Source organism: Notamacropus eugenii, chromosome 2, assembly GCF_028372415.1.
Source record: "Notamacropus eugenii isolate mMacEug1 chromosome 2, mMacEug1.pri_v2, whole genome shotgun sequence".
Taxonomy (NCBI): Eukaryota; Metazoa; Chordata; class Mammalia; order Diprotodontia; family Macropodidae; genus Notamacropus; species Notamacropus eugenii.
Genome location: NC_092873.1, coordinates 247,787,281 through 247,814,592, shown reverse-complemented (window position 1 = coordinate 247,814,592; position 27,312 = coordinate 247,787,281). Strand labels below are relative to the sequence as shown.

Here is a 27,312-nt window from a genome sequence, read left to right as displayed (position 1 = left end):
GTACTGAATGCATGTTCCAGATAAAGTCTGATCAGGGCACATACAGTGGGGCTATCAGCTACCATATTCCAGATATTATGCCTAAGATTGTGTTGGTAGTCTTGACTGACAGATCACAATACTGACATATTGAGCATACAACTCCTCTAAAAGACCCATATATTTTTCAAATAATTTGCTATCTAGCCACATTCTCCCCATCGTGTATAAATGAAGTTGACTTTTTTGAAGTCATGCATACTTTACATTAATCCCTATTAAATTTCACTAAGAATGGCCTAGGAAAGGAAAATAAGACTTCCTGTTATATATATATATATATATATATATATATATATATATATATATATATATATATATATATATATATATATATATGTATTGGATTTGGAAATAAAATTTGAATTTGTGGATAAATAGAAAATACTAAATATAGTAAAGATCATTTAAGGAATGAAACATGCTATGCAAGTGAATTTTTTCATATACCCTCTGTAATTACTATTTAGATTATTGATAGAAATCTCTATAAAATGTATTTTAGACTGCCCTAACTTAAACAGAGAATACACAATATATTTCTACAAAGATACTTAGAACTATCTTGGACCTCATTAGTGAAAGTAGACCCTCCTCCTTTGTAGATCACAACCTTTTCATTCCTCATTAGCCTATGTGATTCTCAACTTTCCATAAATCTCCCATATAAGTCACCACTAACATTTTGTAAGATTTTCTTTTGGGTCTTTTAATATTGTTCAGTTCCTTCAGCGGTATGTTTATTTACTGGTCATTTGAGAATGATGGAAAAGTGAAAACAACAGTTGGTTATAGGCAATCTAAGAATTGTGTGTCCTAGAACTTTCTTCAACTCTTCTACCATCACTGGAGAAGGGGAAGAAAATTACACAGGATGTCATTTTGTATTTTTGTCTGTTTCATGGACTGCCATAACAAACAAAAAAAAAATTCACAAGGAGGCAAACTTTTGATGATAAGACATTCCATACGTAGCTAAGGTGCTCTTCAGACAGCAAACACACTGCATTGCCAGAACAGTACAAGGCTTGGTAGAATCTTCAACAGCTTGTACTTCCTACATATAGAAAGAACTCAGGATCACCTTCATAAAAGGGCACTGGAGTAGGAATTTGAAGGAGTCAAGAACTTATCTTCTTCCCTGCTAAATCTGTTCTTCTCCCCAGTTCTTCTTCTGTTCTCTGTACCCATTCATCCAGGCACATAAACCTTGAAGTCATCTATGAAACTGTCTTATCCTCAACCCACACAACAAATCAAGCACTAAATCTTCCATGGTATCTTGAACTTCTGGCCAATCCTCTCCGTTTCTACTGCAACCACTCTAGTTCAAGTCTTTTTATCTCTTCTTGCTTGAATAACCGTAATGGCCTCCTAATGATTCTTACTGGTCTCTCCAACCTGTCTTTCTCAATGTTGCCAGAAGAGCAATTATAAAGCTGTGCAACCATCAGACAGAATAATAACGACTGACATTTACACTGCATTTTAACATTGGCAAAGCGCTCAGCCATGTCACTCTTCTGTACAAAAATCACCAGTGCCCCTCTTGCATCTCCATGCCTTTATTCATACCACCCCACCTGTCTAACAGGCTCACTTTACCCACCATCTCTTGCTTAAAAATCCCTCCTTTGCCTCTAGTTCCAACTCAGATGCCACTTTTTCCATGAAATCTCTCACTACATACTGCTTACACTGACCTTGGATTAAAATAATCTTTTGGTTCTAATTTTTTATAGCACATTTGCTAGGTTCTCCTTCAAATTCTATCTTATGTTGTACTTATTTGTGTCTATGTTATATGCCCCCTGCTAGAATGTAATCCTCTGAGGGTAAGGAGCTATGTTATTTTTTCATCTTTGTATCCTTGCCTTGTGTGTAAGAGATAACTTACCAAAAAACTGGCTGAATTGAATTGAACTAAATTGTAGGTAACTGCAGACTTGAGTTCAAGCCAAGAGAGCCAAATTATGAATGTCTTTAGGAATAAAGTGTTCCCATGCTGATACACACATAAATACACACACACACACATACTTCAACCTATTAATCCAGATGCATGGCTGGAGTATTCATATAGTCCACAAAGGACAAATATGAGAGAAAATATGGCTCAAAACTGAGGTGACAAATTTGTCACACTAGAGTCACATGATCTTTAGCTTATTCTGTACATCACAGAGTGAAATGGAAAATTTTCCATTTTATTGTTAATTCATGATCACATACAAAGCCAGACTAGTTAACCTGTGCTAAGATTGATTCTAGGGACATGGATTCTATGGTATTTTCCTTTATCAAATAAATCACATAATTATTCAACTTTCTTTTCCCTTTGAGGTAATTAATTTCATGAATATACATTCACAATTCTCATAATTCAATAACCCAGGAATCAGTGATTTTGTTAATGCAGGAAAGCACTCCACTGACACAGATTATAACCAACCTTGACAATTACTATGCTTGGCAAATTTTTTTAATCACCTTGGGGCCAATCTTTTGAGAAGCTCTCTGGCGTAATCCTCCTAAGATAAGTAAATATTTCCTTATCAAGAGACAATTAGTCAACTACTCTCAGGATTGCCAGACTGACTCAGCTCATTATTTAATCTAAATCTCTCTGAAACTGAATGAGCCACTTAAAAATGTGTCCTTGCTATATGTACTCTTCTGGCAGGTCAAATTTCATTACAGCCAGAAGCATCACAAAGAAAATTTTTATTGAACAAAATAGCTTTCAACCACATGCCTACAGCCTGAAAAAAATGAGGCTGCAAGAATATAGAGACTTTGAGGGAAGATAAAATAGGATGCACAGCATGAGGTTGTGCACTCCTTCAGGCTACCAAAAATGTTATCACAGGCATCACTGTTATGTCACTAGTAAATGGTGAAAGGTTATTTTTATGAAAAGCTGGAAGGACTCTGGAATCAGAGTACACACACAAGCCTGCTTTAGGGAGAAAGCAGTTTGCATGAATACAATATGCAAAAGCTACACAAAAGAATTAAGTGACAGTTGCTTTGGTTCAACAACTTTTCACTAACCTTTACTGAGGTGACAAGAACCTGGAAATTCTGGGTCAGATGCTTTTATACAAACATTTCCCTAACATTGAGTTCCCAGGGAAATCAAGTTAACAGGAAGATATAATGCCAGGATATTTTAGCTCCACACTTTGGGTAATTATATGAGACTTGAACAGAAGATATATTATCCAATAGCTATTCTATTTATGTTTCTTGGGACAACTGGTAATCATTTTTCCACAGCATGTCCTGAGAAACAGGATAGGTACCTTTTTGCAAGACTTGCTATAAAGTAAATTTCTGTTTCCTTGCTTTGGACAGTGTGGTGTAATAATAGCTCATGGATATATGGTGCTTTAAGGTTTGTGAAACATTTTATATAAAAATATGTCATTCCCAGCACTAAAGTGTTATTGTTAAAAGGCTGACCTGTGATTTCATTAGGGAAGGGAACTTCTCTTAAGGAACAACTTCCTCTGTAAATACAGATGGCATCTTTTTGGAAACTGACAGTCTTATGGAACTGCTGGGAACACTGAGAACTTATTGCTTGTCCAAGATCACATGGCTAGGGTGTGTTAGGGGTAGAATTCTGAAACCACATGTTCTGGACTCTAAAGCTAGCTCTCTATCCATTATACCAGGGGTATATGTATAGGTGTATATATATACATACATACATACATACATACACACCCCAGATCTGGAACCTCTATACTCTACTATGCTATTATTATTATCCTTATTTTACATATAAGGAAACTGAGGCACTCTGGGTTTCAGTGACTTGTTCAGGGTCATACAACTAGTAACTGTGTTAGGTAGGTTTTGAACCTGGATCTTCTTGACTACAAACTTTGAGCTTTATCCAATTATTATGCCATAGTATAATACAAAGAGCTTTGAACTTGTGGTCAGATATTGGAAGACTGGTGTTTGGTCTTAGATCTGCTGTTTATTAAACTTAGTACCATAGTAAACACATTTACCTTCTCTGAGTCTATTCCCTCATCGAGGGGCAGCTAGATGAAGCACTGGATAGATTGGTGGGCCTGGAGTCAAGGAAGACTCATCCTCCTGAGTTCAAATCTGGTCTCTGACACTATCTGTGTGACCCCAGGAAAGTCACTTAACCTTGATTGCTTCCGTTCCTCATTTGTTGAATGAGCTAGAAAAGGAAATGACAAACCACTCCAATACCTTTGCCAAGAGAACCCCAAATGGGACCTGAAGAGTTGGATATGACTGAAAAATGACTGAACAACAAACAGTGGAAGAGAGGATAATGATAACTGCCTTATATGCTCCACAGGCTTGTGAGAATCAAATGGATAAGCTGCTGTTATTATCGTTCAGCTACTGCTGCTAGAGAAATTGGATGGACCTTACAGAAGACAATAACATCTCAAAGACAGGTTTATCCATCACTTAATCAATGCACAAGGTTAAGTGGAGATGTAGGGCACAGGACTGAGCAACTTGTGTAGAGAGAGGGTGGCTATCTCCAAATACCTAGGCTGAATGCTGATGGAGCCAGGGAAAATTTCCTAAAAGACTCATTGGAAAAAAATGGAAATATTTCTGTATTCCTCCTGTATAGAGCAGTCTGTCACAACAACAACAGTGGAAACCCCAAAACAGACGTGTCTGTTCTCTTGTATGGCCTCTTAGTTTCTAGGAGGTATTGTGATGAGACATCATCAAGAAAAGTAATGGATAGAAATTGCAGAGAGATAGATTTCAGATTAATATTAAGTAAAATCAAGTCAATAAGCAATTGTTAAGCACCTACTAGGTGATGGGCACTAACAATAAAAAAGCAAAAAATAGTCCCTGAACTCAAGGAGCTCACAGTCTAATGGAAAAACAACATGCAAAAAAAAAAAAATGGGTATAAACAAGATACATACAGGATGCAGAGTAAAGGCATTAGCATTAGGAAAGACTGGGAAATGCTTCTTGCAAAAGGCGAGATTTTAGCTGGGACATGAAGTCTCCAGAGAAGCTGAGAAGTAGAGATTAGGAGGGAGGGAATTCTGGGCAAAGAGGGACAAGCAGTAAAAAAATCAGAGTTAGGAGATTGGAGTGTCTTGTTCAAGAGATCTCAGAGTACTTGGGGGGAGTTGGGGAGTAAGGTATAAGGATACTGGAAAGATGGCAAGGAACCAGGTTATAAAGGGCTTTGAAGGTCAAACAGGATTTTACGTTTGATCCTAGAGGTAAAATAGAGCCACTAGAGTTTATTAAAGAGGTGGGTAATGATAAAATCTATGCCATAGAAAGATCAATTTGATGGCTGAGTGGAGAATGGATTGAGTGGGGAGACGCTTGAAGCTGGGAGATCAAACAAAAGGCTATTGCAATAGTCCAGGTATGAAGTGGTGAAGACCTGTGCTATATAAAGAAAAAAACTATCTAATGATTAGTGTTACATAAAAGTGGAATGGGTTAGTAGTGAGTTCTCCATAAGTGGAAGCTTATAAAAAAAGGTTAGAAATATCATAGAAGGCATTTCTTATTCAGGTAGGGCTTAGAATAGGACTCTGAGACACTCTGGTTCTCTGAATAGGGTCAGAAAAGTAAGGTGGATGGCAGTCTCAGAGGAAGTTTTAATTTCTACCTTTAGCTAAAGCAACAATATCCCTAAATGATTTGAGAAAAATAGGACATAAAGGAAACTTAGGAAAGGGATACATGGAGTGGAAAAAAAATCAAAGATCTACAAATGGGCTGAATGTACTTAATACACTGGAAGAAACAGCTTATTATTGTTAGAGCATGTTTCATGCTGATTACTGGTTATATGACTAAATCTAACCTTACATGGACTGTGGTCCTATAAGATACTGTAGCTAAAATGTTCTGTAAACTTTAAAGTGTGATGAGAATGTCAGTCCACAGTATTTTTAGGTTTTCCTAACTCATGTCACAAGAATGATAATAAGTACATATTTCATAGTCAATATTTCTGCTAGATGTCCAAGTTCACAGATTCTTCAACATTATTTTATAGTCAAAACTTTCCTGGGCAGAGCCTGAAAGGTCTACTCTGAAGTATCCAAACTAGAATACTGGATAGAAATGAGTCTGAATATTTTTTCCACACCCCTTGTACAATCCCAGAATTAGGCACTGTGGAAATGAATTGCTAGGCTGGTTTGGGGGGCAGGGAGAGAGGAGGGAGGAGGGAAGGAGGGATTGTTCATTCAGCTTATGTTTGTTTTGCTTTTGGTCCAGAGTTGTGATTTCATTGCTACAGGGAATTCTTGATGAAGAAACCCTCTCTAACAAAATAGTTCTGTAACTATTCTACAAATGATAAGTGTTGCCTGAGACACTGAGAGAGAAAGGACCATGGCCAAGATCTCATAGCCAGGATGTGTCAGAGGTAGATCTTGAACCCAGGTCTTCTAGATAGAGAAGCTAACTATCCACTACTTCATGATACCTTTGGCTAATTCTTCTTCTTCTTTTTTTTAAAGATACAAAAGTACCAAAAGTTTACCATTTAAAAGAAATATGATTTACTTTCTATATCTTTAAATTGGCCATGAAAAACTGAATACAGATTGTGAAAGCCATTTCCCAAATGCCACACTCATATGAAGCTGCTCTTCATAGCTGAATGGCAATGAAAAGGCAGAACATTCATTGCTGCTGAAGTAATGTTGTACTCCAGGCAGTGTTGATTTTGAAATAATAACAACTCACGTAACACTTCAGTTTCTCACCATTTTCATGTCCATGATCTCATCTGATCCTAACAATAACCGTGTGAAATAAGCAGAGCAGTTATTATTAGCAACCTCATTTCATATAAATAAAGGAAATGAGACCCAGGGAGAATCGGCAGTGTAGTGGAAGGCTGCTGAATTGAGAGTCAGAAGAACATGAACAGGTTGGCAGTCTGCTTCTGGTATTTATCAGCTACACCTGTGAGTGAGTCACAACCTCTCTGGGTCTCATCCTCCATTATCTGTTGCAAATTAAAGGACTGGACTGAGGTTCCTTCTACTTCTAAATCTATGAACCTGTGGTCTCCCAAGTCACAATCTTTCTGAACCTTAATTTCTTTATCTATAAACAGGAGATAATCTCTACCTCACACTCACAGGGTTGTGATGGGATCAACTGAGGTCACTTATAGGTATAGCATTTTGGAATCCAGTAGGTATGTAGTTATTCTTATATTATTATTGGATTAGTGGAGGAGATAGGACTAGCACCCAGGCCTTCTGACTCCTAGTTCCATTACAACAAACAACAAAGCTGTCAAGGAACTTAGAAATGAATGGGAAAGTCTGTTATGAAGGAGGGGAGAATGTCCCTAGAAATATGTACCTAAAAAAGTATGACACAAGGTAGAATGTGATAAGTCAAATATAGTATTTATAAGAAAATTTCAGAAGGAACAGATATGTTTCAGGTGAGAAGAGGTTAATCAAACATGGATTCATCCAGGTTTGGCTTTAAAGGAAGAACATTTCAACAAGTCAAGTCAGCAGCAAGCATTTAGTTCCAACGGGATTTCAGACATTAGAGATATGCTGGCAAATGCACAAGAGGTGAAGAGAGAAAGGGATCAAGGGAAAACTATAGTACAGTTTGATTGAGATGTGGAATATGTTTTTACCGATGATTTGGATTTTTTTTAAAGCATACTTATAAAATCTGCAGGTGACACAAACCTGGGAAAATTAGCTAATATGTCAGATAACAGAGTCAGGAGGCAAAGGGAACTCAAGGAGCTAGAATAGGGGTGGGGAACCTGCAGCCTCGAAGCCACATATGGCCTTCTAGGTCATCAGGTGTGGCTTTTTGACTGAGTACAAGTTTTACAGAACAAATCCCTTTATTAAAGAGATTTAGTCAAAGGATCACACTTGAGGACCTTGAGGCCACAGGTTTCTCCCTCCTGGGCTAGAACATAGTGCTTAATATTTTAAAAAGTTAATAGGAGTGAATGTAAAATCTGATATGAGTTCAACAATAATTTTTCAAGTAGGAGGCGTGAAAGGGACAGCTAGACAGCAGTTTGATAAATATCTGGACATTTTAGTGCAATATATGCTTAGTATGAATCAACAAAGTAAAACTACAGCCAAAAAAAAAAAAATGAATACAAGCACAGTCTGCATTCAGAAAGGTACAAAAACCAGAAAGAGGGAGGTAGGTGGGAAATTGCTGTCTTCTATTATTGGGGGGAAGATGGGACACCTTTAGAGCCTGGTGTGTCCCCTTCTGGGTGCCACATTTTAATTGATAAATTAATTTGGTTTAAAATAAATTTAATTTGAAAAACAGGAACCATCATTCATTTCATTTTATTTTTTTATCCCTTGTGCCAAGCAAAGAGCCTTACAGACAATAGGTACTTAATAAATGCTTGCAGGATTGGATTAGATTATAAGCAAAGGCACTAAGGTTTGCAAACTACTGGATGTATACAGTAAGGGGTTGGGTCTAGGTAAGACCAGGACCACGACATACCAGAATGAGAGTAGTGTGACATAAGGCTGAAAAAAAAAATAGAAAAATTCCAGTTTCTGGAGGGCCTAAAATTCCAGGCTGAGTTTGGCCTTTATTTGTTAAGAGGAAGGAAGGAAACAAGCATTGCATATTAAATGCCTACTATGTGCCAAGCACTGTGCAGAAGTGCTTTACAAACATTATCTTTTTTGAGCCTTTCCACAAAACCTCCCAACAATCCCATTAGGTAGGTGCTGTTATTATCCCCATTTTACAGCTGAGAAAACTGAGTCAAACAGAGGTTAAGGGATTTGCCCAGGGTCAGAAAGCTAGTAAGTGTTTGAGGCTGGATTTGAACTTGGGTCATCCTGCCTTGAGACTGAGAGCTCTACCCACACTGCTCATGGGTTATAAAAAGGTAAGAATGACTTAAAAAAGAGGAATGATATAACTAGATTTATTGATAAAGAAAATTAATCTGATAATGGTGTAAAAGATGGCTCTGAAGGGAGACAGACTGGAGGTCTTAGGATACTATTCTAGGTGATACTGAAGAGACATGTTTAGTGAGTGTGTTCAGAAAAGAACTTTGAGGAATAACAACCTTAAAAATTGGGTAAAAGAGGAGCTGGCAAAAGACAAAGTATGATCATAGAGGAAGGAAAAGAAAGTGATTGTGGTACCACAGAAATTGAGGAAGGAAAAAGGAAAGGAGAATGTGGTAGTTAAGAGTATGAAATTATTCATGAAGGTCAAAGAGGGAGATGAGGGCTGAGAAAAAGACCACTGACTGTAAAAGTAAGATTATCTTTGAGAAAAGTTTCTGCAAACATAGTGATAAAATAGAGACTGGATTTCAAAAAGTCAAGGAGCTAGAAGAAGACATTTTTTTTCACGGTTCAACAATGAAAGGAAAAAGAAATAACACTGTAATGTATTGGGGTAGAAAAGTGAAGATTTTTTTTTTAAGGATGAGGGAGATCTGAATATGTTTGTGAGCTAGTAGAAAAGAGCCAGAGGAAAGGAAAAGGTTTAATATATGTGACACACATATGGAAGGGGAGGGGACAACAGGGGGTCAAACTAAATGAATGTTTTTAAAAGTCTAGGGAAATTTGGTGTTAGTTGTGATGCTAACTGGAATTCTGCTAAAGAATATTCATGTTAGTAAAAAACTCTTCCCCTCAAATTTTCAACGAGAAATTATTTATTTATCATGAATACAGGTTACAATTTTTATATGAAATTACACTTCATTTCCTCTATAACTTCTCCCTCTTGCATCAGAGCAGGGTATCTCATATCTGCAGATTCCTCAGATCAGCAATAGGTTCTCTGAATACTTTTCAAGCCAACAAAGTGTATATTGTGGCCAAATCTGTTTAGGAAATGCTGGACTAAATAATTTCTAAGTGTCTCTTCTAGCAACAAAATTCCATGACTATTAAATTTCACAGGAGGGAGGGGAACTATGAGAAGCAACTTAGCAAAAGGCCATTTGGGGCACAAGACCAAAGAAGCAGACGCAGGGTGGGGTGGCACTCAGGAGTGGGTGGTAGGAGGCAATGAAAAAACAGGATGCCAGCAAAGGAAAGAGTAGTAAGGGCAAACATTAGATTTTTTCACTGTTCTGCCTTGGGCTACCCTTGTTTACTATGACTATAAGAGTAAAACAGTCAAAAACTGATTCATTTACTTTATTTAGTAGCATGTAACTAGACACCCCTTTAATTTGACTAGTTGTATTTATACACTAGACTGAAAGCTAACTGAATTAATAAAAAAATTTCTTAAATATTCAACTTTTTCATATTCAATAGATTTGGAAATTTTCCATGAAGAAAATAAATTATTTTTAGAATGTGATACAAGAAATCAATTTTTGCATGAAAAAGCTTCCATTAATAATAATAAAACTTATATGATTAAGCATTTAATATGGATGATAAGAAAAATGACTAAAATCTGTAATGGAAAATGTAACAAAGACATATGACAATGAAACAATATTGAAAAGTGATTGTAAATTATATTTTAGCTCACTTCCCTGAAACCTACAAAGCAGAATTGTCAACAGTACTCTACAAAGAGTTGGTGTTTAATAAATGTTCATTATATGCGCTCTTGACTGAAGAGCATAGTTACAAAATAACTGAAAGAAATGTTGCCTTGGGTGTTTCAGCTCTCTCTTTTTTATTGGATTTTTAAAAATGCACCAAACATAAAAACATAAAGATTATTTCGGAAAAAGAAAATAAAATAACCTAGAAATATAAACTAGGTTATGAGGTATTATGAGGGGGGAAAGGCTTTCTTAATCATATAGAATGAATTTACCAGGATACAGATAAATCTAATTCAATATCCTGGAAATTCACACACAATCATCTCTAAATAGCAGAGGAAAATTTTAGAAAGTGGCCTGCTTGCTGCTCCCTGGTGGCTGACTTAAATTCTATATAAAATTTATTTGAGTATGGGCTAAGTCAAACTTTGACTATGGAGTACAATGCCAAATGTTGGGATCATGGGGGTCTTAGAGATCAATTGGCACTACTCTGACATTTGCAGATGAGTTTAAATGAGGCTCAGAGATGTTAAGTCTGAGGTCAAACCCACAGTAAAAGGCACAGTTAGGACTCAAAGACAAATCCAAAACTTTTTCCTTTATACTGTGCTGCCTCTCCAAATTGGTAGCCAATAGAATGGATAAATAAATAAAAACATTAATTAATAAGTATTTACTATTACATGGCATGCACTATGCTAAATGTTGGGGATGTGAATTCAACTAAGGAAGACAAGTACTTGCCTGCAAGCTAACATACGGGAAGACAACATATAGAGTGGAGTGGAGGCTAGGCAGGAGGGTTTTGGACAGGGCAATCAGAAGGATGGTGAATAGAATCATAGGAAACAACAGACTGGCATGCACTTTCCAAGAATGATAGTGTGGATGTGACTATTCTCAGAGCTAGAGCTGGAAGGTGGGGGTGAGGGAAGACAGCGTGTTACAATGATGACTGAGAAGTAGTATGGTGGCTTAAGGTCCAGGCGAGGTAAGATGAATGCTCACCAATCAGAAGTCCCAGAATCCCAATGTGGGGGGCCTGAGTTCCTGAAGATATAAGGGAAGCTAAAATATTTTCACATAATTGACTAAAGATAATCTGGTGCCAGGTAGATGTAACCAATGTGTTCCTTCAAACAGAATCTTAATTCTTCAATACTTTAAGTCTTTGTGATTTCAATAGTGTGGGTACTTCTTCTACTGATATTTCTACAGTTTTTCCATTCCTTAATGGACTGTCTCTGTGATGGGCTATGGCTAAGACAAATGTTGAGGTGATGACTCTTTGATGAAAGGTAGGCTGGTCCGTATACAACAGGCATATAATCCATCACTGGGCTTGAACTCTAAGCTATTCCATCTTATAAGACTTGCTAAAGCTTGTACCTTGAGGGAATAGTTTACAGGGGCCTAGGATCACCTTCACATTACGATGAAATAGGAATCAGAGGAAGGCATTAACGAAGCATTTCAATTAGCATCTTCTTTTAATTCCATTGTCCAAGCAAACCTTTATATTACAGAATTTAACATGTCACTCCCTGCTTAATAAACTCTTGTGATTCCTTCTAGGACCAAATACAAACTCCTCTGATATTTATTCAAAGCATTCATAGCTTGGTTCCTACCTTTCCATGTTTATTAGTATTACTTTCTTTTGTGAGTACTAACAGCGCTCTTGTTATTACTCACACATGACATTTGATCTCCCCTCTCTGTGATTTGGTACATGCAACACCCTGAACATTCCTGAACACCATTATTTCCTCACCTCTGTTTCTTAGAATTACTTGTTTCCTTCAATGCACAACTCAAACACCACCTTTCCTGACACCTATAGTTGCGAGTGCCCACTCCATGAAATTTCCTTGGATTTATTTTGTATAGGCTTTTTTTTTTTTGCATGTTGTTTCCCCAGTAGGATGTAGGCTCCTTGAGAGCAGGGACCATATCATTTTGTCTCTGTATTCTCAGTGTCCAGAATACAGGAAGTGATCTTGACACCTGAGGGAAGGCAGAAAACTCAACTATTATTTTCCTTCTCTCTCCCTGCCCCCACCCCTTCTTTAAAATCAGTAATAATGATCTTCCAGCTGGGAAGCTAAGTACTAAGATGGTTCAGAGGATCTGAATTTCAGGATAAGTGAGAAGTTGATAAGAAAACTTCCATCATCCTTGAATGAATACAAGTCACCAGGTCTGGATATATCCTAGGGAACAGAAAAGAACTTGCAGCTATGGTTGCTGAGCCACAAAGTGGTTACAGAGAAATAGTAGAGAGATCCATGGGTTACATGACCAGTAAAATGGATCCTCTGGTCCTCATGACCCTTCAAACCTCTTCAAAACAGAAATTATGCACCAAAGATAAAGAAACTTCAGCTGTTTTTATGGGCCAGGGCACAAGGAAATCAAAAAAAAGTAAAAATTCCAAAAACTAATACCTAGCTCATGTTCCCCCCTCCATTACCACCAACAACAACACCAGCATCAAGGCTTCACTAGCTGACCTGACCTATGGATTTATAACAAAACCCAACACCACATTTCAGTCTCTTCTCCTTCTTTCCATTTCTGGAGATCCATTTCATGGAGTTCCAAACAGCAGAAATATGCTCAGGTCTTGAGAGCCTGAGCCACAGCAGCAGTCTGTGCTACAAAAGCTCTTTGAAAGAAGAAACACAGCAAAAGATGTGCAACATATATGTCTGATCTTGAAACAGAGCTCAAGCCTACAGTACTCCTCCCCAACACCCTCTTCCCCCAACCCCAGAGATCCAAACTCCCAAGGACAAAAATCAAAATCTAAGCTGCAAGAGTACCAGCATGGAGTCACCAGGCCAGAGAATGAGAAACAGAGGGAATAGGACAAGTACAGGGCACCGTGTTGAAATCTACAAAGTCTGGGAGAAAGAGAGCAACATCCAGCTGAAACCAATTTTGTCCTCCTAAAAGTCACTCCAGGCAGAGACCTAGGCTGCTGAACCACAAATTGCCCAGCATGCTAGAGGGTTAAGATGCATCAAGATTCCCCCCAAGAAAACCACTATCAAAGGGGAGGGAGTTAGAAAGTGAGCAACTGAGGAAAAAAGCGGGGGGTGGGTGGGTGGTGGAGAGACTAAAATTACCAAAGATCTCAGAAAGAAGAGAACTCAAGGAACTTGGGTATAAGCAGATAAACCAAGAAGGAAAACATTAATAGCAAAAAGAAATATGGCCTCCAGATCTAGTAAACAAATTCAGGCATATATAAATAAATACTACAACACAAAGAAAAACAATTCAAAACTTAATGAGGCAGCAAGCCCTGTGGATTTTGACAGTATGGAATCAGAACATGCTGTTCCTGGGTAGTATAAAAAGAGAAATGAAAATTGTGAGAGCAGACTATTTGTATCCTATATAGCAGAAATAATTGGCAGAATAGAAAAAATTGAATCTGCAATGGTGAAATCTCACCAAAGAAACACAGAGAGGATAACTGAATGGGAATACAAATGCATGGAAGTGAAGGACAATCTGGAAGAAGAAAGGCAAAAAGTGGTAACATCAAAAGAAAACATGCTCTCCATTCAAGTAAAACATACTGATATTGAAGACAAGATGTTTCTTGAAGACAAAAGACAACCTAAAGATTATAGATTTCCCAGAATAACATGATGAGTCAAAAAATCTGAACACCATAACGCAAGAAATAAGACAAGAAATCTCTGAATATAAAAAATGAAATACTAATTGAAAGAAACCATAGCTTGCCTATATATAAAAAAAAAAAAACCAAGGCTGCAAGCTGCAAGACACAGTCACTGAAATATAACAATTCCTTTGAGAAAAAACAGATTCTGCAAGTGACTAAGAGAAAGACTTTTAAACATAAAGGAAAGGGAAATTTAATGACATAAGACTATTTTACACCCACCAGAAGATGTAGAGGGAATGGAATAATATGTTCCCAAGAGCAATGGGACTCAGAATGCAGTCCAGGGTGACCTACCTTCAAAATCTGACCTCTACCATGAATGAAAAAATATGGACATCCAATAATAAAGAGGTTTTCAAAACATTCTCAGAAAAAACAAAACCGAAGAGATTGTTTTTCAAACACTTCAGACAACAGAAATTCAAGAGGAATGAATGAATGCAGCAGACAAAGACAGTAACATCAACAGAGTAACACATCACAGAGACCAATAAGAGACTTCTTTCTAAATGTATGCAAGGAGACAGCAATGAAGGCAGAAGTTAAGGGAGGTAATAGTAGAGAGGTGTGCTTGAGTCACTGTAGACACAACCCAGCTTATAGGCGAATCAATGTTTTTTGCTGGATTAAATTACAAAATAGGAGAGAGAGCACAGAATGGGGGATAATAGAAGGGAATACGTGATGTGCTTTGGTTAAATCTAGGGCTAGCAATGAGGGTAAAATGGTTCTTGTAGTTTCTCAGGAAAAGCCTGCAAAGAAATGGGTAAGGAGGCAGAAGAAGGGATTAAAATGTAGGAGGGAATGGAGAAGGCCTTGTTCTGGTGATCAGAGAGGGTTCCACTGATGACTGCTCCTTAGGTGAAGATAAAAGTTCTGTGAAAGGATATGAGGACCTTGTGCTGGATGCTGTCTATGGGGATTTGTTGCTTGAAAAGGCCATTTATCCTGCCTTAGGAGAGAGGGAGTTTGAAGCTCCTGGAGATGACTGGTGCCTGGTGAGTGGGAAAACATGGATCCAGGGAAATTATTTTGAGATACGTGAGGAAGAATGATGACTAGAAAGAAGATATAGGTCAGTAGTGGACTACGTAATTAGGGACATGAGGGGGAGGGGGAGGATTCCTGAAATGGGCCAATGTCCTCTCCTGCAGGAACTGGCATTTTGCTGGTAGCAAGCCGCAGTAGAAAAAGGGAGTCTAGGAGTCAAGCTCTACAAGGCAGTGACAGAATGGTCAGATATTTTGATTTGATGACATTTTGTTTGATGAGGAATCTAGAGTAGAGATTGACTATATAAATATAGGGCCATGAACCAAACAATGAGTTTCTAGAAAAGACAGAGAGGGTGGATATAATGAAGAGAGTAAAGTAGAGAAATCTTCTCTGGAAAGGGGTGCAAAAACTTTAAAAAATTTAAAAATTAAAAAAAACTAATGAACAGGATTAGTTGAAGAAGATAAGAGGAAGGAAGAATCTACTTGACTAAATGGGAGAAAAAACTTAGTGGAACAATTAAACAATCAGATAAAAGTAGGAAAGAAAAAGAAACTAATAAGCAAAACTCCAAAGAGTAACAAATGAGAGAGGGAGTTGTGGGTAAATGGACAAGTGCCAGAGGAAATAGGACCACCATAAAAAAGATTAAGCTAAAGAAATTGAAGAGAAATGGTACTATGTTTATAGTAGAAAAGGGAAAATAAATCATAACTTGGAAAAAAATTAGAGACAAATGGAGGGAAATAAACACATAACTTTCATAACCTTAAGAGTGAATGGATTAAACAATCCAATAAAATGAAAAAGTGACAGAATGGATAAAACAAAACTCTACAGTCTGTAGCTTACAAGAAACACATTTTAAAAACAAAGATATTCACAAAATAAAACTGAGGAGATGGAAGTTCACTATTCACCAAATGAATCCAAAAAAGCAGGAGTTGAAATCATGCTATCTGCCAACACAAAAACATCTGAAAAGTGAAAAGGGATAAACAATATGCTATGTTGAAAGGAACTGTAGACAAAAATCAGTACTAGCAACAAACACCCTCCTAATTCCTTAGCACGCAACTTCATAAAGGAAACATTAGCTCAGCTACAAAAATATACATAGACAATAACACAACAGTGACAGGATACTTCAATATCACTTTGCTCAGTTTTGAATAAGTCTAATACAAACGTAAACAAAAAGGAAAATATGAAACTGAACAAATTACAGAAGAAATTGTAGCCAAAAAGACTTATAGCACTGTCTAAATGGAACTACAAAAGAATAGATATATTTCTCAACACCACATGGAACTTTTACAAAAACTGAACAATTATTAGGGCACAGACATATTGCAAACAAATGTAAAAAGGCAGAAATAGTAAATAAATCCTTTAAAGTCCATAATGTAATAAAAACAGTCACTGGTTCAGGGGCCACAAACAAAAGACACAGAGTCAAATGGAGACTTAACAATGAAATCCTAAATAATGATGGGTCAAAGAACAAATCATAGAAACAATTAATAATTATGTGAAAAAAAATGATAATGATGAAACAACATACCAGAATTTCTGGGATGCAGCTAAAGCAGTCCTCAGGGGAAAAATCATATCCCTACAAACATACATTAACAAAATAGAAAAAGAGAAGATTAATGAACTGAATATACATTTTAAAAATTAGAAAGCCAACAAATGAACAAACCTAAAATAAGCACAAAAGAGGATATATTAAAAATTAGAGGAAAAACAGATAAACGGGAAACTGAAAAAACAGTGGAGAGCTGGTCATGATGGAATATATCTCTAGTCTCTGTTACTAAAGAAGCTGAGACTAGCAAAACTGCTTGAATTTGGAAGTTCTGAGCTGCATTCGGACTAAAGCTTATTGGTTGTCTGAACTAAATTCTGATCCAATATGGTAAACCCCTAGGAGCTGGAATCAGGGTGCTTAAGGAAACGTTAACCAGCCAAGACCAGAAAAGAAGCAGGTCCCAGCTTCCATGCCAGTCAGCAGAGTCACTGGCTACTGTGAATAGCCACTAAACTTGTAGCCTAGGTGAGACCAGAGTGGGAGAGAAGAAGGAGAAAGGAAGGGACAGAAGGAAGGAAGGGGGTAGAGAAAGGAAGAAAGGGGAGGAAAGGAAAGAAAGAAGGAAGGAAGGAACACTTAGAAGATTACATAACTTCATCCAGAATAGGTTATGCTAGGCTAATATCATTTCTTTTCTTGGCAGGGAGTTAGGGAGATAGGTGAGATGATACTACAGAAATACTACACTTGAATTTCAACACACCATTTGACAAAATTTCTTAGGATATTCTTGTGGACAAGATGGAGAGTTACAGGTTTCATCTTAGCACAGTTTGCATTTGAAACTAGTTTAATGGCATTCTTAAAGAATGATGATCAATTGATCAATGATTAATTAATCAATATCAAGATGAAGAGTGACCTCTAGTGAAGTACCTCAAGAATTTATCCTTGGCCCTGTGACATTCAACACTTTTACGTAAGGGTAGTTCCACACTGACTCCAATTAATGTAATCCTGGAAAACCCAGCTGGATTAACTCAATAAATCAATTAAAGGTGCAAACCAGATATAAATAAATCCTTCATCAATTTGAAAGAGTAAAATGCATTGGTGATTTGATGGAAAGAGATAAAACCACAAAGGAAATGTTTTGTAATTGGTTAAGAGAAATAGCGAAGCCCTGCAGATTAGGGATAAAAAAAGCAAGTTAGCCTGGGATTTCAACTGTTACCCCACTGGGACTACTTGAGCGCTGGTGCAATCCAGTGACAGAGGACTCCTGAGACAAAATTGCTTTAGAAGGAGAGAAAGGAGGAAGTGAAAGTATTTCAGGAACAGCTGTGATAGACAATAGTATCTCTGTCTGGAGCTGACAGACAAGTTAAGTATAAACTGAACACACCAAGGAAGGGCAGCTTCCAGACTATAAATACACTAACCTTCAGAGGTCAGCAAAGAGCTAACCTTAAAGTTCATGAAGACTCCAATGACCAAGAGTTGTGAGCATATCTTTTAGTTATATGTGCTCCCTAAATCTGAGTCTATTCTTCCTGGGGACTTTGTGTATGTAAAAGGGAGAAGGCAACATCTGAGGGAGGGAATATTTTTATAACAGTAGAACCTGCTATACCTGTTTAGTAAATACTCTTTCTAAAAGCCAATTGAGGCTCCTACCTAATAAGCAATGAGGGGCAAATACATCAATGTAGGTTCCTGAGAACCAGATACCCCATGTCTTTAGGGTTACTCTGAAAATCCTAAGGGGAGAAGTAATCATCCACCCTTTGGGGATTTAGCCTGCCACTGTATATGCAGGTTAGGGCAGTGAACCCTGGAAAGATGCTACATGGAGGACTGACTAGGTTGAAAGCATAGATGTATGTTTATTAAATATGCATATAGCACAAAGTTGAACAGGACAGCTAATACCTAAGGTGATGTAATCAGGATGCTAAAAGATCTCAATCGGCTGACATGATGGCTCAAATCTAATAAATTAAATTTTAGGAAGAATAAATATAAAGTTCTACATGTCAATTTTTTAAAATCAGTTGAAATAGAATAGTGAGGGGTAGTTATATAGCAGTTCATAGGAAAAAGTATTAGAGCGTCAAGGGACTGTAAGTTCAATATAGGTTTGTGTTCAGGTGCCATATTTTAAAAGCACACTGATAAACTAGACCATCCAGATCAAGGCAACCAGGACGATGTTGAAATTCAAAATCATGCTATATGAAGATCAATGGAAAGAACTGGGAATGTTGAGCCCAAAGACACAGCGAGGAAATGATTGTTATGTTTGCACATTTGAAAGACTATCATACAGAGGAAATATTAGCCTTGGTTTCCTTGGTCACATTCAGGCAGAACTATGAATGACAGGGGAAGGCTGAGGCTAGGAACATTGCTCAGGCATAGGTGGTATTTATTGCTGTTGTTCAGCTGTTTTACTTGTGTCCAAGTCTTTGTGACCCTGTTCTGTGGTTTTCATGGCAAAAATACTGGAGTGGTTTGCCTTTTCCAGGTCATTTTACAGATGAAGAACTGAGGCAAACAGGGTTTAGTAACTTGTCCAGGATCACACAGCTAGAAAGTGGAGGCCAGATTTGAACTCAGGAGGATTAACCCTCCCCCCTTCAGGTTCAGCGCTCTACCCACTGTGTCACCTAGATGACCTTTAAAACTCTGAGACTTTGATTCTAAATGCATGTGGTAGAGAGAAAGAAAGCTTTAAAAGGTGTATTGTATATTTATTTTCCTCTGAATTCACATGAGTTAGTGTATAACAGGAGAAGGAAAATGGTACAATGGGAAGAGGGCTGATCTGGTGTCAAGGTACCTCTTCTCTGCTACTTAATACTTGTGAGACCTAAGTCAAGTCATTTAACTTCTCTGGGTCTCAGTTTCCACATCTGTAACAGGAGAAGGTTGAAATGATGACCTCTCTGATCTTAACCAGTTTTAAATCCATTATCCTAAGTGACTTTATATGAGGTAGGTTTAATTTTATATGATCTGAAAGTAACAGCATGGCCTTCTTACATAACACAGATAGATATTTAAAAGTTCTAAAACTTTTCTGCTTGGGTGATTGAAACCAAATACATTACACATATTAGTCTAGATACGGAAACAAGAAATTAAGTAGTGGCTTGAATGTGTAAGTTATAAAATTTGTCAAAAAAACCTCAACAAACTTTCAAACCCTGGTCATTTTAACTAAACTGGGGATCTTTGAGTGAAAGAGAACATAAAAATTCTTGTACAGATGATTCATAAAGTCAGGCATGGTGGTACATGCCTATAATCCCTGATACCTGGGGCTAGTGGATCACTTGAGCCTGGAAGTTCTAAGCTGCAATATGAGCTAAGCCTATGGTGGGTCATGAGGCTGCCTAAGAAGGGCAAACTGGCCCAGGTTGGAAAGGGAGCAAGTCAAAGGTCTTATGCTAATCTGTGAGTGGCTGCTGCACTTCCAGACTGGGCAAAATAGGGAGACACACATGAAACAACAAGAAGTTATTCATAAACTACAAAAGAAGTATACACACATACACAGATATATACATATATATCTTATATATATATATACATATACACATGCATACATAGATATAGTTAATAAAAACCTATGATGCTGGGTTAAAAGGAAGAATTTGATTTTTTGTAGATTAACTGTCACTGGAGTGGTATACAATTATAAGAAGTGGTAAAAATAAAATCCAACAAGCAATTAAATGCTTAATATATACGAGTCACTGTACTAGGTGTTGGTGATAAAAGAATAAAAAGTAGCATAGTCTCTGACTTCAAGAAACATATTTTACTGGGAATAGCACAAGATCATAGATTTAGAGTCAGAGGGTACCTTACAAGACACTGAATTCAACTCCTTCATTTTCTAGATGAGGAAACTAAAATGTCAGAGAAGTTAACTGACTAACCCAGGATCACAAAACTAGTACTGCCAAATGCACATAAATTAGGTCCTGCCTGCAATTTTATTTACTTTTCTAAATTCTTTTTACCATTTTACAAGACTGGTAAGGGAAATACAGGGTATAAAGCAGGAACCCCATTTACTTTTTGAAAGCAATATTTACATATTTTGTCTACCATACTGATGTTAACAAAATCAGATCGGGCACCAGTAGCAATAAACTCATGGAACCAGATCCACTTAGAAAGTACTTCACTGAAGTACCTGGGGGATGGAATGCTATTAAATATTATTTAATCTAATCACCTGCACAATAAAGTGCAATATGATTTTTAAAAAGTTGAACCCCATACTACTGACCATCAGATCATGCTCCACTAAGCAGGTTTGAAATAATTTTCTCTGAAGTCACCTTTGTAAGATGTAAGATGTTGGAATACTGATATTCTCATATGTATTTATATTCTTTTAAAAAAAAAGGTACTTGCTAAGCAAAACAAATCTCTAACAGATGTAATATGAAGCAATGTAAGAAATAGATGTGAAAAAAAAAACTACCCATGATATTTATAGATCATCCCTGCAGGTGCTAAGCTGGTTAATTCACCCAAGAATTGAAGGGAAAGCTCACCCATGAATCCACCCAATTTCCAAATCTTCTAGGTGTGCTACTACTATGCAGTAAAATGACACTTTCTGGTCACAAGTAGAAAATTCTGGCTTTTGGGGTGGGAAGTGGATGGAAAGAATGACTCTAAGAGAAGTGAAAGACGTTCTAAATACCCACCTCATCACATTCAAACCTGTATTAGCCTGACTTTCTTAGGCACACAGTGACCTCTACTGGTGTACAGGCAGAAGACAGAGAGTATAAATTTCCCCATAATACAATTTTTATTATCCCACCTCTTTTGAGAAACCACACTAAGATAAGCTACAAAATGCATTTCAACTGCATTATAAAACTTCTTTTCTGCCATCAGACAGCCTTACATCTGAAGAATGCAACACAGAGAATGCAACAAAATAAGAGAGAGTATATTGGTGATGGGGTGCAGTATGCTGAAAGCATGTAATTTTAAAGTACTGCCAAGAAGTAAAATAAAAATAAACAAGTACAACAAAAATTCATGTCACACAACGATTCTGTTTTGGTGACCCTTTCACAATCTGAGAAGTTACTCAAGGAACAAAAACAAAAGTATATCTCTCAGAATTATGCTATTCCTTAAACTTATCTAACCTATAAGGTTGCTAATGTATTTAATAGTACTGACCCTATGTCCTGGGAGTTAAGGAATCATGGAGCTGAAGTCTAGGTTAGTCTGGTATCATAGGAGCTATTCTGAGTGAATTCTAGAATATATGCAAATCCTTTGATTGTCTATCCAGAAGCTGTGACTACCTGGAATAAAATACCAACTCATTTCGAAAACATATACCAGGTACTATTTTATACCAGACACAAGAAATATAAAGACAGACAAGACAGAGATACTGTTCTCAAGTTTATAATTGAATGAGGGGAAGGAACCGCCTAGAGATGACCAAGACTCCTGGGGTTTACTCTAGGTCAAAGTGAACACTTTGACCATATTTCAGTTTAGATCTGTATTTCTGTGGGTCAGCCAGAAGAACCAAGCCATCTTCTCAGTATGGGGAGGTAACCTATTTACAGTGACATTTGGGATTTAGCTAATGTACAGACTGAAAAGCACAGACATATCCTGCTTACCTAGTGGAATATTATGGCTGGCCAATGTTAACTGGATTGGGGAAACATGATTGCCTATGAAATGAATATTACAAGGGGACAGATTAGTTATTTGGAGAAAAGTCCTAAAAAATGATTGGTCAGACAAGGTTATAATAGGGTTTCATGACTTTAAAATGGAGTCTAGTTATAACATAATATCATTACTATAAAATGATGTTGCCACAGGTCTGTTATGATAAATGACAGTGGGACGCTTATTAAGAAAAGCACTACGCAGATTAATGAGAAGTTTGGCCTTTGAAAAATTATTAAAATTATCTGAAGGTGGAAAAGTCTGGCAATGGCCTAAAGTTATACACCATTTTATGTTGAACAAAATGAACTCTTCACAACTTTATGCCTTAAGTAGTGTAAGTATTACTGTATCCATTTGAAAGATGAGGGAAATGAGATGATAAGAATTAGAAACATGCTAATTTCCAGGTAACTTTTGCTGTACTGAGTGATATTATAGTTATAGGGGAATCCTATAATGCTGGTGGTATTTATAAGTTACCCATTTTCTAGCAAGCAATTATTACTATATATGGTTATTATGTATAGTATATATACATTATAGACCATTAGATATAAGATTACTGTTAACTGGTTTGGGGAAAACATAACCCCAAGATGACAGCTAGCTCTTTGGAAAAATGCTGTAAATGGATGACTGTCCAAACAAAGTTACAGTACATTTTCTCTTTAAAGTCTGCAACTTTAAAAAGAGACCTGTTTATATTGTACTAACAGTGTTATTCTAAAATGATGGTAAGGATACAATTATGCAGGGTATTAAATCTACAGTGACAAATGAAAAGCGCCATGGAGCAGCATATGGAGTTGGCAATGGAATCAGAAAAACCTGGATACAACTCCATAGTGCCAGGCACTGTGCTCAGCACTGGTAATGCCAAAAGAGGCAAAAGACAGTCCCTGCCCTCAAGGAGCTAACAATCTCCTGGGGCAGCTTACCCCTTAGCACCTCAGGCAGCTGACCTGCATTGGTTGAGGGAACTTCTTTATCCAAGATTTCCCTAAACCACTGATATCACAGGTCCAGTTCTTTTCCTTATATAGCTTTAGAAGGTACAGTAATGAGAGCTGATATTTTAGTGGTTTAAGTTTGCAAAGTGTTTAATGCACATTATTTCATTTGCTCCTCATCTGTGAGGGAGGCTTTACTATCCCAATTTTACAGATGATTAAACTGAGGCATGCAGGGCTAAGGTGACTTGTTCACAAGTCCCATTGCAAGAATCAAAATGATGACAAGTTGAATGCTTCCTTCCACCACACCACACTGTCACTCTTCTAGAAATGCCTGATGCTCTAATATAAATAGCAAACATATTACCTGAAAATATGGAAATATTGTAAAGTGCTCAGGCAAGTATTACATATTATATTTCTCTGCTTGGAGGATAATACTCCCTTGACACCAAGATATTATGGGGTAGACTATAGAAGCAATATAGTTAAAGGCAGCCATAGCATACTGAAAGAATTAAAGATTTTCCAAAATAGTTACTGTAATATAAATGGTTATTAGAAAGAGAGAGAGGGAGGGGAAGACAGAGAGAGAGAGAGAGAGAGAGAGAGAGAGAGAGAGAGAGAGAGAGAGAGAGAGAGAGAGATCAAAGTCTTAACAGTGGTTTGTTAGTTTCTCCAGTGGAATGTAAGTTTCTTGAGGGCAAAGGCTTTTCTTTTATTCTTTGTATTCCAGGGGACTAGTACTATGACTAGCAAATAGTAGGTGCTTAATAATGCTTAGACTGTATTACAGAAAAACATTTCCAGAGAAGTGATTATCAGATATTTTAAAATATAGTGGAAGAAATAAGGGGTGGGGGGGAGAAGTAAGAAAATGAAGGGACAAACTAATTTAGAGTTAGCATTAATAGATTTAGCAATCTAAATTAGAATTAGCATTCTTCCATCATCACACCACATCCTTTTAACCCAATTTCTACTATTTACTACTTTGAGGAAAATCAGTTATTATACTGTGGATAAGGACCAGGCCTGCACTTTTATTAGTATAAGGAACTCCTGGGTGAGGGGCCTCTCTTTATGAATGTTAGTCTGTAGTTCCTCTGAAAATTTGAGACATTAAGCACTTGCCTACAGTCACACAGTATTATATAGGCAGCATATAGCACAGGCAGGCCTTAAACGCAGTTCTTCCTGGCTTAGGAGTCTCTTACACTAAGAGGCTCTCACAAATTATGAGAATTTCCATCATTCCCTAAGCTAAAAATAAATGAAAACCAACTTGAGAGTTTTCTGCAGGTTATTGCACTATTCAGAGCTTTTGGTTATTTTTCTTTTGACCTTGTTTGCCTAAGAGATGGCTCTGGAGAAGTGAGGCTGGTGACCTGCACAGTCCTCCCTCCCTCAAAACAGTTTTGTGCAAGTCATATCCTCATTTCTCTGATGGCATGGTCTTCTTCAGCAACGAAGGGCAAACACAACCCTGTGAGTAGATGCAGCTGGCCCATTGCTAGCTGGGTAACTCACCTCCTCCTCTCCTGTCTGCCTCCCCCTCTCCTTCCTTCTCCTCTCCAAAGGAAGGTAAACTTGGATGGCCAAAAGATGCCCATTTGACTTCAGTTTTACTGGCTCCTTTCCCATTTCCCTCTTCTCTCCTGTCCTCCATCCTGTCCTCTCCCAAAACCTTAAACCTACTGCACCCTGAAACTGGGACTCCGTTGGGGCCCTGCCTGAGGGTTTCTCTGGACCCTCCTAGCTTGAAAGTGATTATCAATAGTAATTGTTGCTATTTCCCACTCAGCCTGATGTCTTTCTTTTTCTTGACCTCATTAACTGGGCCATGTCCTGGCTACTTCTTAAACAGCCCTATTCAATGAATGAGCATTGCCTCACCCTAAGTGAGTGCCTGCAAAGACCTTGGCCTAAAAGGCCCAAGGTCTCCCAGTGCATCTTGGGTCATCTCCAGTCATCCTGAGGAATATCTGGTCACTGGATTCAGATGGCTCTGGAGGAGAAGTGAGGCTGGTGACTTGCACAGCCTTCCCTCACTCAAAACAAAGTCAAGTGCAAGTCGTGTCATCATTTCTCTGATGGCATGGTCTTCACCAACGAAGGATGAACACAATGTCTGCCTAAAATCATGGTGTTTGTTTTCTTTGATCAATGCAGTACTGTAAAGGTCAACTCTTTTGGGACCAGCTTTGAGTTCTCCCCTATGAAAGCTTGAACTCCAGAACTTAAAAATGCCTTGTCATTGGTGTATTTTGATAGCTACAAAAAAGCTATTTTAGTCTTTTAATAGTAATGCTCAAGAGGATGTAAGCTATAGTTACACAATAACAAACATGGTATGGAATAATACACTGGAATACAGTAGTACACAGTCATGCCTTTGATCCAAAAGAACAGCCATTTTTAAGCTTTTTGGAGTTGGGACACCTGAATGTTTTTTATTTCATGTCAAGCAGGAGGAGCATCCCAATATTTCCAGAGGCCAAGAAGAAAAAGTAATGAAAAGTATTTTGGGTTAACAGAGTATACATTTTAAAAAATGTAAATCTAGTCCCCAAATTCTGAAAATTGAGATGGATTCTTTAATTCTTAACTTTCTAAAAGCATGGCATGATCAAAGCTGTGCTATCCTTCATTCTCCTAATTAGGAATCTCAAAAAAATTCTGATTTCTTATCAAATCTTCAAATTAGAATGTGTCAAATGTGTCAAAGCTACCTTGAATAAAGTGTTCAGGAATAGGGCCTGCTAAGAAGTTGTTTCCCTGATGTTTCAGACCAAAAAAGTTACATGTACACACATCACTTCCCTCATAAATCCTCAGAAAAAATAAAAGGAAGCTGGAGATATAGACCATCACTGGACAACGTGAAAGAATTGTGATTTTGTGTCTGGAATGCACTTACACCCTTCTTATCTCCTACACGGAGAATCTTCCTTTTCCTTTAAGACCTTGCTTAAGCACCATCTTCTACAAGAGCCTTTCATGATCCCCTCAATTGTTGGTACCCTATCTTTCAAACTACCTTGTATTTAACTATACTGAATTTATTTGTGTTTATTCTCATTTATCCTGCAAATATTTCTATGTGCTCTCATGTCTTCCATTAGAATGTAAGCTCTCTGTTAACAGGGATTGTTTCATTTATTGTATTTTTATCCTCAGCACCTACCAAAGTACATCATACACAGAAGGCATTTAATAAATGCTTATTGATTGACTGATTTTTCACTAAGACACCTTTGTCTAGTCGTTTTTCAGGCATGTCTGACTCTTCATGACTTCTTTTGGGCTTTTCTTGGCAAAGCTGCTGGAGTGATTTGCCATTTCCTTCTTCAGTTCATTTTACAGAGGAGGAAATTGAGGCAAACAGTTAAGTAACTTGCCTACGGTGACATAGCTACTAAGTGTCTAAGGTCAGATTGAACTAACAAAGATGAGTCTTCTTGATTCCAGTCCCAACACTATCCACTGTGCCACTTAAGCCACCAATCTCATCCCTACTTGTTTATTACAATATCCCCCACACAAATCTTTTGCTATATACATACAGAATCTTTCCAAGACCAATATTAAAAATAAATTTTCTAGAAATGTCTGATTCACTTCCTAAGCATCAAATTCATTTAATACAAATAATAATATAATATAGGTCTATGAAGATAAATGATCATTTCTATTTCCTACTCTATTCAATTCAGTTTAATTCAATAAACATTTATTAAGCAACAACTATGTGCAAGTCTCTTCATCAGGCCCTATC

The 27,312-nt window shown here is 37.3% G+C and overlaps 1 protein-coding gene across 4 annotated transcripts in view; it reads right to left on the bottom strand.

Moving 5' to 3' along the window:
- The window catches only part of SCAF8 (SR-related CTD associated factor 8), a 284,935-nt gene that overhangs the window by 99,068 nt on the left and 158,555 nt on the right, over positions 1-27,312 (bottom strand). For 2 of the 4 annotated variants that reach the window (XR_011974667.1, XR_011974666.1), the window contains exon 21: positions 16,876-16,926. The exons of the other annotated variants lie outside the window; for them this stretch is intronic. The gene's annotated coding sequence lies outside the window, so the exon portion shown is untranslated. The remainder of the gene's footprint in view (positions 1-16,875; positions 16,927-27,312) is intronic. 4 annotated transcript variants of the gene reach the window in all.